Below are 12495 nucleotides of genomic sequence, written 5' to 3' on the forward strand. Positions count from 1 at the left end.
CAGAAATTTTGCCAACTACTAAATATGCCAATCAAAACCCTTGACGTGAAATACGAAGTAGAGTTAGCAGACGGCACGATAGAAACCGTCTCTACCGTTCTAGAAGGATGTGAAATATCCATTAGGAACCATTCTTTTCCTTTATCTCTACTTCCTTTCAAACTTGCGGGTTTTGACATCGTGCTAGGCATGGACTGGTTATCCCATAACCAGGCCCAAATCATTTGCGGCAAGCGGCAAATAGTTTTAAAGACTCCGAGTGGTGAATCTCTTACCATTCGAGGGGATACGCATTACGGATTGCCCGAAGACGTATCTATGCTGAAAGCTTCAAGGTGTTTGAACAGAGGCTGTGTAATTTACATGGCTTAGGTGATAATTGAAGAACCAAAGCCGAAGATCGAGGATCTTCCTGTCATTTCTGAATACCCCGAGGTTTTTCCTGAAGAACTACCTGGTTTGCCACCAGATAGACAAGTGGAGTTCAGAATTGACATCATTCCTGGAGCAGCTCCGATAGCCAGAGCACCTTACAGATTAGCGCCAACGGAAATGAAAGAACTGAGGACCCAGTTGGATGAACTGCTGGCGAAAGGTTTTATCAAACCTAGTTCATCTCCCTGGGGAGCTCCTGTCCTATTTGTAAAGAAGAAGGACGGATCGATGCGGTTGTGCATCGACTATAGAGAGCTGAATAAAGTTACCATAAAGAACAGATATCCTTTGCCAAGGATCGATGATCTGTTCGATCAGCTGCAAGGAGCGAGCTACTTCTCAAAGATCGACTTAAGGTCGGGTTATCATCAACTAAGGGTCAGAGATGAAGATGTACACAAGACTGCATTCAGGACTCGCTATGGTCATTACGAGTTCCTAGTGATGCCTTTTGGGCTCACAAATGCACCGGCTGCGTTCATGGATCTCATGAATCGCGTTTGCAAGCCATACTTGGATAAATTCGTCATAGTCTTCATCGACGATATCCTTATCTATTCCAAGAACCAAGCTGACCACGAGAAGCACCTCCGTTGCATTCTCGAATTACTACAACGTGAGAAACTCTACGCCAAATTCTCGAAATGTGAATTCTGGCTACGAGAAGTTCAGTTTTTAGGACACGTTGTGAGTGAGCGTGGTATCCAAGTGGATCCCGCTAAGGTAGAGGCAGTCATGAACTGGCAAGAGCCAAAGACGCCTACCGAAATCCGTAGTTTCCTGGGATTAGCAGGATATTACCGGAGATTTATTGAGAATTTTTCAAGGATTGCTGCGCCCTTGACTTCCTTGACCAAGAAGAAAGAAAAGTACATTTGGGGCCCGAAGCAGCAAGAGTCCTTTGAAATACTGAAGCAGAAGCTAAGCAACGCACCTGTGTTGACCTTACCCGAGGGTACAGATGAATTCGTAGTTTACTGCGATGCATCACATACAGGCATGGGGTGTGTGCTTATGCAGAAGGGCAAGGTGATTGCCTATGCTTCAAGGCAATTAAAGGTGCATGAAAAGAATTACACCACCCATGACTTGGAGTTGGGTGCCGTTGTATTTGCACTTAAGTTGTGGAGGCACTACCTTTATGGTATTAAATTTGTGATTTATTCTGATCACAAAAGCCTCCAGCACCTGTTCAACCAAAAGGAGTTGAACATGAGACAACGCCGTTGGATGGAAACCCTGAATGATTATGACTGCGAAATCAGGTACCATCCCGGCAAGGCGAATGTAGTCGCCGATGCATTGAGCAGGAAAGAAAGGGTAAAACCCATTCGAATCAATGCCAAGAGCATTGAAGTTAAAAATAATTTGATGGAAAGGATATTAGCTGCGCAGCGTGAGGCTGTGTTGGAAGCTAATTATCCAAATGAAAAGCTGGGAGTAACTGAGGAGCAGTTGACTCTTAGCAAGGATGGAATTCTTAGATTGAATGGACGTATATGGGTTCCGATTTATGGGGGACTACGAGATGTTGTTCTCCAGGAAGCCCATAGTTCCAAATACTCAGTCCATCCTGGTGCTGATAAAATGTACCAAGACTTAAAGGCAAATTATTGGTGGATAGGCTTGAAAAAGTCTGTAGCCGCCCATGTAGCAAAGTGCTTGACTTGTGCTCAAGTCAAAGCCGAGCACCAGAAGCCGTCTGGTTTGCTACAACAGCCTGAACTTCCCGAGTGGAAGTGGGAATGCGTAACTATGGACTTCATAACCAAGTTACCCAAAACCAGGAAAGGAAATGATACAATATGGGTCATAGTCGATAGGCTGACTAAATCAGCTCATTTTCTACCCATCAAGGAGACGTATAGCTCCGATATGTTAGCCCAACTTTACGTTGGTAAGATTGTAGCCTTACACGGCATACCTGTGTCTATTATCTCCCACAGGGATACTAGATACACATCTCACTTCTGGAAGAGTTTCCAGCAATCTTTGGGCACGCGTTTGAACTTTAGTACGGCTTACCATCCACAGACGGACGGTCAAAGTGAGCGTACCATCCAAACGCTAGAAGACATGCTACGTGCATGTGCGATCGATTTAGGTGGTAACTGGGATAAAAACCTACCCCTGATCGAATTCTCCTACAATAATAGCTACCACACCAGCATAAAGGCTGCGCCTTTTGAGGCATTATATGGTAGGAAATGTAGATCGCCTGTTTGCTGGGCGGAAGTAGGAGAGGTCCAATTATCGGGACCAGAGATTGTTTTCCAGACAACGGACAAGATTGTCCAGATCCGGGAACGTCTCAAGGCTGCCCGCGATAGGCAGAAGAGCTACGCTGATCCAAAGCGTAAGGATTTTCACTTCGAAGTAGGTGAAAAGGTATTACTTAAGGTATCACCCTGGAAGGGGGTGATGCGTTTCGGCAAGAAGGGCAAGCTGAGTCCGAGATACATAGGGCCTTTTGAGGTCATTGAACGAGTCGGATCAGTTGCCTATAAACTGAACTTGCCTGAAGAGCTCAATGGAATTCACAATGTGTTCCACATCTGCAATCTCAAAAAGTGCTTCGCCGACGAGACATTGGTGATTCCACACACAGATGTGCATATAGATGAGAGCTTAAAGTTCATAGAAAAACCTTTGTCGATTGAAGATCGACAGGTGAAGAAGCTTCGCAGAAAGCACGTTCCGATTGTAAAAGTCAAATGGGATGCTCGTAGAGGTCCTGAATATACGTGGGAAGTCGAAGCTACAATGAAAGAAAAATACCCCTATTTATTTGAGTAAATCTCGGGCCGAGATTTATTTTAAGGGGGTGAGGATGTAACACCTCGAATTTTTGTGTCCAATGATGTGTTAACACGTGTCATTTGTTTACACGTGGCATCTATAATAAATAAAGGACTAATTTTGACAAACATTAAAAGTATATAAATTCGAGGGTTATAAACGCCAACAAGGGTAAATATACTGTATAGTATCCCTAAATAATGCTTAAACCTTCAAACGAATAAATTATAGATCGTACAAAAACAAAACGCGGAAGAAAGTGAGAGATTACAAACTACAGGGGTTAACTGTGTCAACATGTTTAATAATACCTCTGAGTGACCCTTTAACGTTCCAAAGACTTTGTAACGGTATTATACCCTCACTAAAATAACATATATGAATTTCGCGAAGTTTCGTTACGAAACGAGAAAGTTACGATCGAATTCGTAGAAGAAGGGTTAAAAGCGTCAACAGTGAAAGTTAAGGCTTTCCAATATAATTAATAAATAAACCGGGGACTTAATAATGCGGGTAATTAACACGAGGCCCCTATCGGTAAATAACCGAGGGCCAAACCGCAAAGTTACCCCTTCAGAACCGAAAGGTCAGGTGAATCATTACGAAAGATTTCGTTATTAATGGCCCGATTCTGTAATCATTGTAAAAGATTTGAAAAATTCAGAAAATATAACCTCACGCGACCCGCGTAAGGTTTAAACATAAGTTGAGGCGGGCCGCGAGCCTCCTCTATTACGCGTCTGATTTTCTGATCCCAGGCGACCCGCGTAAGAGTTGCATGGAATGTCCATGCGGGTCGCGTACGACGCCCAGATGCAAAAAGTTGTAGTTTCTTGACTTTTGGAGCTTGTGAACGATCATGCACATAATTATGGGGCATGGGCACCCTATGCTCAACCCATACACTTAGGGGACATCTACCCATCAGCTCTGGACTGATTGTAGTGCTTGTAATGATCATAAGTTGCTTCCTTTGGCTATAAATAGCCACACCTTGTGCATAACAAATCACACAACACAAAACACTTACAACTGATCATTTCAAGAGCTCCCTAGCATTCTCATCTGTTCTCTAATCAAGAGTTAACTTCTGTAAGTCGTTCATAACCATTTTGGTTTCACATTTCCATAGTTATAGCCTATAAACACAACCGTCGTAACTAACGGTTGTCATTGCAATATCTTGCAAATGATTCAGTCTTATGACGAATCAAAAATGGTTATGAGTTGGTATTTATGTGGGTATTAAACCTCAAAAAGGGTTCCCCCTGATCACCACTCTAACTATGTCAATTATCGAGTCAAACGTGCGGTTAAAAAGTCAACAGAAAGCTATTTTAGCGATTTAAGCATAATCTGTAATGTATATGTTATGGAACCTGTTTTGACAATCATAAAACATGATAATAAGTATATAAACCTGTTTGCGCTCGTTTGAATCGATCATTTACTATATAGAACCGGTTCGGAGCCGAATGTCGCAAAAGTTTGACTTTTGCTTTGACTTCAGTTCTGACCCGTTTTAGTGAGGTATAAATATACCTTAGGACTCTCTTAGGACCAGGTCACATGTTGGTATAAGCCTCTGTGGTCGGTTCATGAGTTATCCGAGTCTTTAGCGCATTTCCGTCATTCGCCTAAAAGTTGACCGTAACGGCCTTTTAAAATTAAAACGAGTATTTCGAACACGTGAACGGACCAAAACCTTGCTTGTTAAATTATAAGCATGTCCCTGAAGTTTCACGTCAATCCGAGGTCTAGAATGAGAGTTATGCTAAAAGGCGCACTTTTAAGAAAGTTTTGTAATTAACGGCGCAATTAGCATAACGCCCATCTAACCCAAGTTTTCGTCACCAAAACTTTTACCCACTGTGGTAAAATAATATTTTGGGAATTTTAAAGATTTTTAATAATTTTTACCTTGCTCATAACCTGCGGTTATGGCTACGGTTCGGTTAATACCGAATATGCCCTTTTTGGCCAAAACGGGAGTTCTACAAGGTCTTTTGACCCGATTCCAATTGCCACTGGTTTTAAATAATAAATAAAGTGTCTTAAGCTTTATAAGCTGTTCGGGAAACTCAGATTTCCTGTAGAACTCGAAAAGCCCTTTTTTTAAAGTCTTTAAAATGACCGAAAAGCCCCTTCGGGGCATAATATAAACTTAGACTCGTTACGGGCATTACGGAAGGTATCCTACTGATACCAAAATACTTTTAAGGCATATTGACTTAGGAAATAAGCGTACGACTCTTATGGTTAACCGTTTCGCCTATTTGCGCACACGGTACGGCTCATGGAACTAGTTTTCGTGCAATAGCCGATACGGGTCAAATTATATTATTTGAACCCCAAAATCCAGAGTATGAACTATAAACCCATATAAAACAAGTCACTAAACTTGTTGGGTCCAAATCATACTCCATTCTCGGTTTTCGCCTTTTCGTGCGAATTAACCATATCTATATATCGGAATCAACCGGTTTAAGCTACGGCTAATACAAGGACCGTTAGGATTCTAAGAGGTTAATTAAAACCTTCGTTCCAGATTAGGAGCCCCAGTAAAAGCTATCGGTGACTTGATCTAAATTAAGGATTAATACTTGCAAAGGTAAATACTTTTGACTTATTTCCCCTATATGGGCTTGGGTTACGGTATACTAATACCGCTTGATTGAGCATTATATACTTCCATCGCTTAGGTGGTTAAATGATTAAATATGATTGGCTCATTTAAACAGTTTTGTTGCTTATAAGCCTTTGGGGGGTTTAATGACCGTTGTCCCGGATATCCTCGGCATCATTTTACGAAATGGCCACGACCATCGACATCCCGGTGTAGGCGTACACCCGGTATAAAGTGTCGACATTAAAACTAAAAGACGTAGCCGTTGGTTTTCATACTACGGTTTTACGCAAACGTGGTGTGTCTATAAATCTTTAACCCGGCACGACCCGGGCTACTGAACGCATAAAAGAACATGTAAAACGTTCACAAGATCATTATGAATTTTCCCAAGTTAAAAAGAGTTTGTGCCTTGTGCATTCAAATCAATTTTAATAAACATTTTCAAATGTGTCAGTTGAATGTATTTACCAGTGTAAACTGACGTATTTTCCCCAAAAAGATTAAGTGCAGGTACCTAAACGTAATTGGCTGGTATTAGCTCCCTAGCGTCGGGATAAGCCTCGCAAGCTTGATTGCAGTATCTGATGGAACAATACTTTATCTGTATTTACGATCCACTGTGGATATTCAACTTCTGTAATACATTTTGATATTACAATCAGAGGTTGAAATTTATATATTTATCTTATGCTTCTGCTGTGCATTATATAATTGTGTGGTTTGACTATATTGTTGCCAACATCGTCACGGTAAACCCCCACCGGGCCCACCGGTGAGACACGTGGAAATCGGGGTGTGACACATGTGGAGTCCTTAACATAGCGGGTAATAGTAGGTGGCTTGCGACCATATAAGATCTCGAAGGGGTGTCATCTTGGCTGAATTTTGGTAAGAAGTGTTATTCGAAAACTCAGCCCATGGTAAGAAACGGACCCGTTCTTTCGGTTGATCGGTAATGAAGCATCGTAAGTACATTTACAGACATTTATTGAGAGCTGCGGTTTGCCCATCCAACTGGGGGTGGTAGGCCGTGCTAAACGATAAAGCCATCCCCTGAAGTCGGTGAAGCTCCCGCGAAAAATCAGACATGAAACGCGGGTCACGATCCGAGACGATATCGATGGGAACACCATGTAACCGTATAATTTCATTAACAAAAACAGTAGCGACTGTGGAACTAGTGAATGAAGTTGGCAAAGCCATGAAATGCCCATACTTGGAAAGTCGATCGACAACGACGAAAATAACCGTTTTTCCTTGAGAGGGTGATAAAGCAGTGATGAAATCCATTGCCACACTTTCGAATACTAAAGTAGGTATTGGAAGTGGTTGTAATAACCCACTGGGAGATACACAAGAATTCTTCATGTGTTGGCATGTATGACAGTTTGTAACAAAGGTATGGACATCGGAACGCATACCTTTCCAGTAGAAATTAGCTGCGAGGCGGTGAAATGTGCGAGTAACGCTAGAGTGGCCCCCAATCGGTGTAGAATGGAACTCTTGAAGTAAGGTTTGGCGGATCGAATCAAGGGATGGAATGACCAATCGGTGATGAAAGAATAATAACCCATCTTTCATAGTGTACTTTGGTAAGGCAGAGGCCAAGGCAGCCCGTAATTCGGATAAAAATTCTAGTTTCTCGCTATACAAAGCGGAACAAGATGGCGTGTGAATTCGGGAGATGGCGTCGGCAGCGCAATTACTTTTACCCGACTGATAAATGATATCGAAATTGTAGCCGAGTAACTTGCCTAACCATTTATGTTGATCCGGTGTTTGAATCACCTGATCCCGAAGGTTTCATAATGATTGTTGATCTGTAATAACTTGGAATCGACATCCTAGTAAATATTGGCGCCACTTAGCAATTGCTTGGGTAATAGCAAACATCTCGCGTTGGTAAGCCGACACGTGTTGCATGCGAGGGCATAATTTTTGGCTAAAGAAAGCAACCGGGTGCTTATCTTGAGAAAGAATTGTCCCGATACCTGACCCAAAAGCATCAGTTTCAATAGTAAATGTTTTGGTAAAATCTGGCAGTTTTAGTACTGGTGTAGTACATAGCATTTGTTTTAGTTCAATAAAAGCGGTCTCAGCCTGTGATGACCAAAGAAAGACATCCTTTTTGTCAAGATCAGTTAACAGGCCAGCAATCGAGGCGTAATTTCGAATAAAGCGCCTGTAGTATCTCGTAAGCCCAAGGAAACTACAGACTTGCTTGACATTCATGGGCCGAGGCCACTGCTGAATGGTCTCTATTTTAGAAGGATCAACTTCAACTCCTTGATTGGAGATATGATGGCCTAAATAAGCGATACGAGTGAGCCCAAATGAACATTTAGAGTGCTTAGCTACCAGCGAATGAGTCTTTAATGTGAGGAGCACCAACCGAATGTGATCCAAGTGATCAGCCCAAATGAACATTTAGATTCGTTTGAACACAGTAAAGAAAAAAAAAACGCAGCAGTAAGTTCTCGTTTAGCAAGATTGTTTTCTGGTAATCAAGAATGTTGTTCTTGATGAATTGAAAGAAAGAAAGAAAGTAAGAAAAGTTTGTAGTGTTTGGTTATTTATTAGAGATTGGTTTCGGTATCGGGAATCAATACTAACCGAAAATAACAAACGAGAAAAGAAAAGAAACGAAAGATAGAAATGACACGATGGTGACTAGGGAACTTCCAGTATTGACGAAATCGAACTACAAAGTATGGTCAATCAAGATGGAAGGATTTCTAAAAGATTATGGCTTTTGGGACGTTATTGAACCTGCAGTCGACGTAGCTGTAAATGAAGAAGATATATACCGCATTGGGGTACATATGTCAAACCCTGGCAGACGACATCTTGGTACAAGTTGGCATACTCATGAATGCTAAGGAAGTATGGCGTGCTTTGAAGATTCGGCATCTTGGAATTGATCATGTACGAAAGCAAGAACAGGAAAAAGCAGCTCAAGAAGCCGCTGAGAAAGAAAGGCTGGATAAGATCGCTGAGAAAAAAAGATTGGATGCGATTGTTCAAGAAGAACAAGCACGTAAGAAAGAAAGACGGGATTCTCTATGCTAGAGCATTCCCGTTAAAACTTATATTCTAAAAGAAACTATTAACTATAATACAATTAATAACTTTTGTGAACAATATTTTTATTTTTATTTTTTTGTTTTTTTCTCTTTTTGTCTTTTTTTGTTTATACTATTACCTCTTAAGTTTTAGCATTAACATTAAAATCCCTTAATTTTCTAAAAGTTTTGTAATCAAGTTTTACGTGTTTATATTTATGTACGTATCAGAATAAATTCAAGTTAACTTACGTTTTAATGTAAAGTCGGTATAAATTCAAGTTAAATCACGTTTCGATATTAATTTTTCCTTAAAAAGGTTGGATCAAATATAATATGTTTTACCGCTTATTATTATATACATTTTCAGTTGTTATATGTTTTGGCATAAATTTTACATTTTTTTATAAATGAGTCAAGTTAAATATAATACTCTCTTCGTGCTTATTTCGTACGTTTTCAATTGGTCTACGTTTTGGCATAAATGGCATAAATTCGATTTACTTTACATTTCAACACCGCCGAAACCCGACGTACCATTCTTTAACTTAAAAACCAATATTTTCTTACAGACTTATTTTATACACGTGTATGTATAAATTCAAGTTGGTTTATGTTTAGATGTAAATTTTTCGTTAAAGTTATATTAAAAATGGTGTCTACATTTCCGTTTTCAATGGATGTAAAACATGTGTAGATATTCTTTTGAGCATGTTTCTTTCGGTTGCTATACTGAAACAAAATAGAAATCGATCCAAACCCCGCAACGTAACGCGGGTAATCTTACTAGTTGACTTATATCTATAAACGATGAAAGTTGCTCAGATTTCTTCACTAACTCGATGTAGGATTAAAAGTGTTGTGCTAGCTTGCTACCCAGCTTACTCCGCCCCAAACACAAACTCAATTTTATATTATTATAGTTAATCAGCTGCATCATTCGTTTATCGTTTATAACTTCTATACTATGGCATTTTATAAGATTACGAATATATTGTTAAGACAAGCTCATTTTTCTCTACGTTTTAACCTAAATTTCATTAGAAGCGAAGTTGTATAATATTATTATTGTTATACGGTCCCTTATAATACTAGATATTCGTCTAAATACTACATATCTAAATAAACTTACTCGATTGACAATACATGAACTATATTTTTTATATAATTTTATTTTGTCTACAAAACGGAGTGTTACATATTAGTATTCGTGTAACTCGTTTAACTTCCAATATAATAGGCATCTAAGGGTAATCATACTTGTCCCCTCAACTTATATACAATTACTTCCATGAGGTAATTATCGGGGATTAGTCATGTGATATTGGTAAGTTTAGGAAAACCTAAGATGTGGGGATATTATATAAGGCATTGAAATTAGGTTGAAAAAGTTAATCACCATCTCTCTCTTTCTCTCTTACCCCCTTGTGACTCCACCACCACCGATTTCCAACCACTGCATCGCCACCACCTCCCATATGCACTTTGTTTTGCGTGGTTTGTTTACTTTCATGAAGTACTTTCGTAGGAGTTTGAACCTGGGTGTTCATGTCTTGGTTTTCAACCCAAAAGTTGAACCAAGGTGTTGCAAATAGGTTAGCCGTGTTTCTACGAAAATGTACGTTTTTCGATTAACACCCTAGGGTTGTTTTATTAATTCCATTTCGTCTTGCATCTGGACTCCAGTGGGTAATCCAAATTATGGTTCGAATTGGTTCGTAGACACTTCAACATTTCTAATTAAATTTATGGTCTTCCAGAAAGGGATATTGTAGTTTTTGTTGGAAGTTATAGTGTGAATGGAAAGTCACAAGTGGTAAAACCACTTTGTCCCACATCGGAGTGGGAACAAAATGATAGGCTATTTATAAGGTGAATCCTTATCCAAGCCTTTGAAGTCTTATGACTTGTTTTACCACAAGTCCTACCCGCACGTGCGCAGGGGGGGTGCAAAAAATGGAATCGGAATTAGTTGAACTCGCGTATGCCCGCACGTCCTGCGGACACGAATGCAGTTCCAAAAACCCGGGTCCGCGTGGAGCGGTTTTTTACACTCTTGACTTTCAGTTTTTTGAAACTGAAATGAATAAATGAGATCATTATTTCATTTTCAAATCCTAACAGCTGTAGTGATGAATTATCAGTCAGTTTCGTAACCGATATACACTAATGACCATTATATGGTCTTTTATTTGCTGATTTCGGTTATGGGTTCTGGCACTATAAATCGAAGACTAGGCTGATCAGTTGAGATATACAAAACAACTACTCTTATCTCTATCTCAGTTTCTGCAACACAGCTTCTTGTTCTTTTCAGGCAAGTGCTCAAGTCCGGCAGTGCGCGGTGCTGCTTCGAACCGGCGTACCCTGGGAAACGACGACGAATCTGTTTAAGGGAATTGTGTTAAACACAAGCCCGGTTCAATCGTTTACTGTTTCTGCAATTTATTTTTCTACTTCTAATTAATCTGCGGTTCTGATCAGTGGTTATTTTTTCTAACAAACTTGCCACTGTTTGATCAGACTTAAACAGACAATGGTTCTGATCAGCGATTACTTTTTCTAACAAACTTAAACAGACTCGCTTACTGATTGTTCTTCTTGTTCTTTTCAGAATGGAAACCCCTGTGACCACTGCTGTTTCTACAGTCGTCACTGCTGTCATGACTTCCCTGTTGCTGTCACACCCGGTCTGGTTGCATCGCTGCCTAATGCAATTTCGCATGCTGAAAAACCAGAGAAATTCAATGGTGTGAATTTCAAACAGTGGCAGCAAAAGATGTTCTTTTATCTGACCACGCTGAATCTGGCAAGGTTCTTGATTGAACCTCAACCCCATGTTGATGAAGGGGAAATGGATGCTCAAACTGTGAGCGCGATGCATGCTTGGAATCATTCGGATTTCCTGTGCCGCAACTTTATCTTGAATGGTTTGGTGGACACATTGTATAATGTGTATTGCAAAGCCAAGGCTGCCAAAGAATTATGAGAGTCGTTGGATTGCAAATACAAAACAGAAGATGTGGGCACTAAGAAATTCGTGGTGGCTAAGTTCTTGGACTTTAAAATGATAGATGCTAAAACTGTCATGAGCCAAGTCCAAGAATTTCAAGTTATTCTTCATGATATTCATGCGGAAGGAATGGTCCTCAGCGAGACATTCCAAGTTGCGGCAGTGATTGAAAAACTGCCACCAAGTTGGGTTGATTTCAAGAACTATCTCAAGCATAAGCGAAAGGAGATGACCATTGAAGATCTCGTTGTTCATCTTCGTATTGAAGAAGATAACAAATTGGCTTTGAAACGGATTGATGGTCCTGAAACAGTGAAGGCCAATCTTGTTGAACATGGCCAATCTTCAAAGGGAAAAAACAGTGGAAAAGGTGGAAAGAAAGGTCATGGGAAACGCTCCAACCTTGGTCCTAAAGGAGGAGTTGGGAAAAAGAAGTTCCAAGGAACTTGTTATAATTGTCAAAAGCAAGGCCACAAGGCTAGCGAATGCAAGCTTCCCAAGAAGAAGGAAAATGCTCAACAAGTGAACATGGTAGATAAGCTTGTTGCCATGGTCAC

The sequence above is a fragment of the Helianthus annuus genome, chromosome 16 (assembly GCF_002127325.2).
Source record: "Helianthus annuus cultivar XRQ/B chromosome 16, HanXRQr2.0-SUNRISE, whole genome shotgun sequence".
NCBI classification, from domain to species: Eukaryota; Viridiplantae; Streptophyta; class Magnoliopsida; order Asterales; family Asteraceae; genus Helianthus; species Helianthus annuus.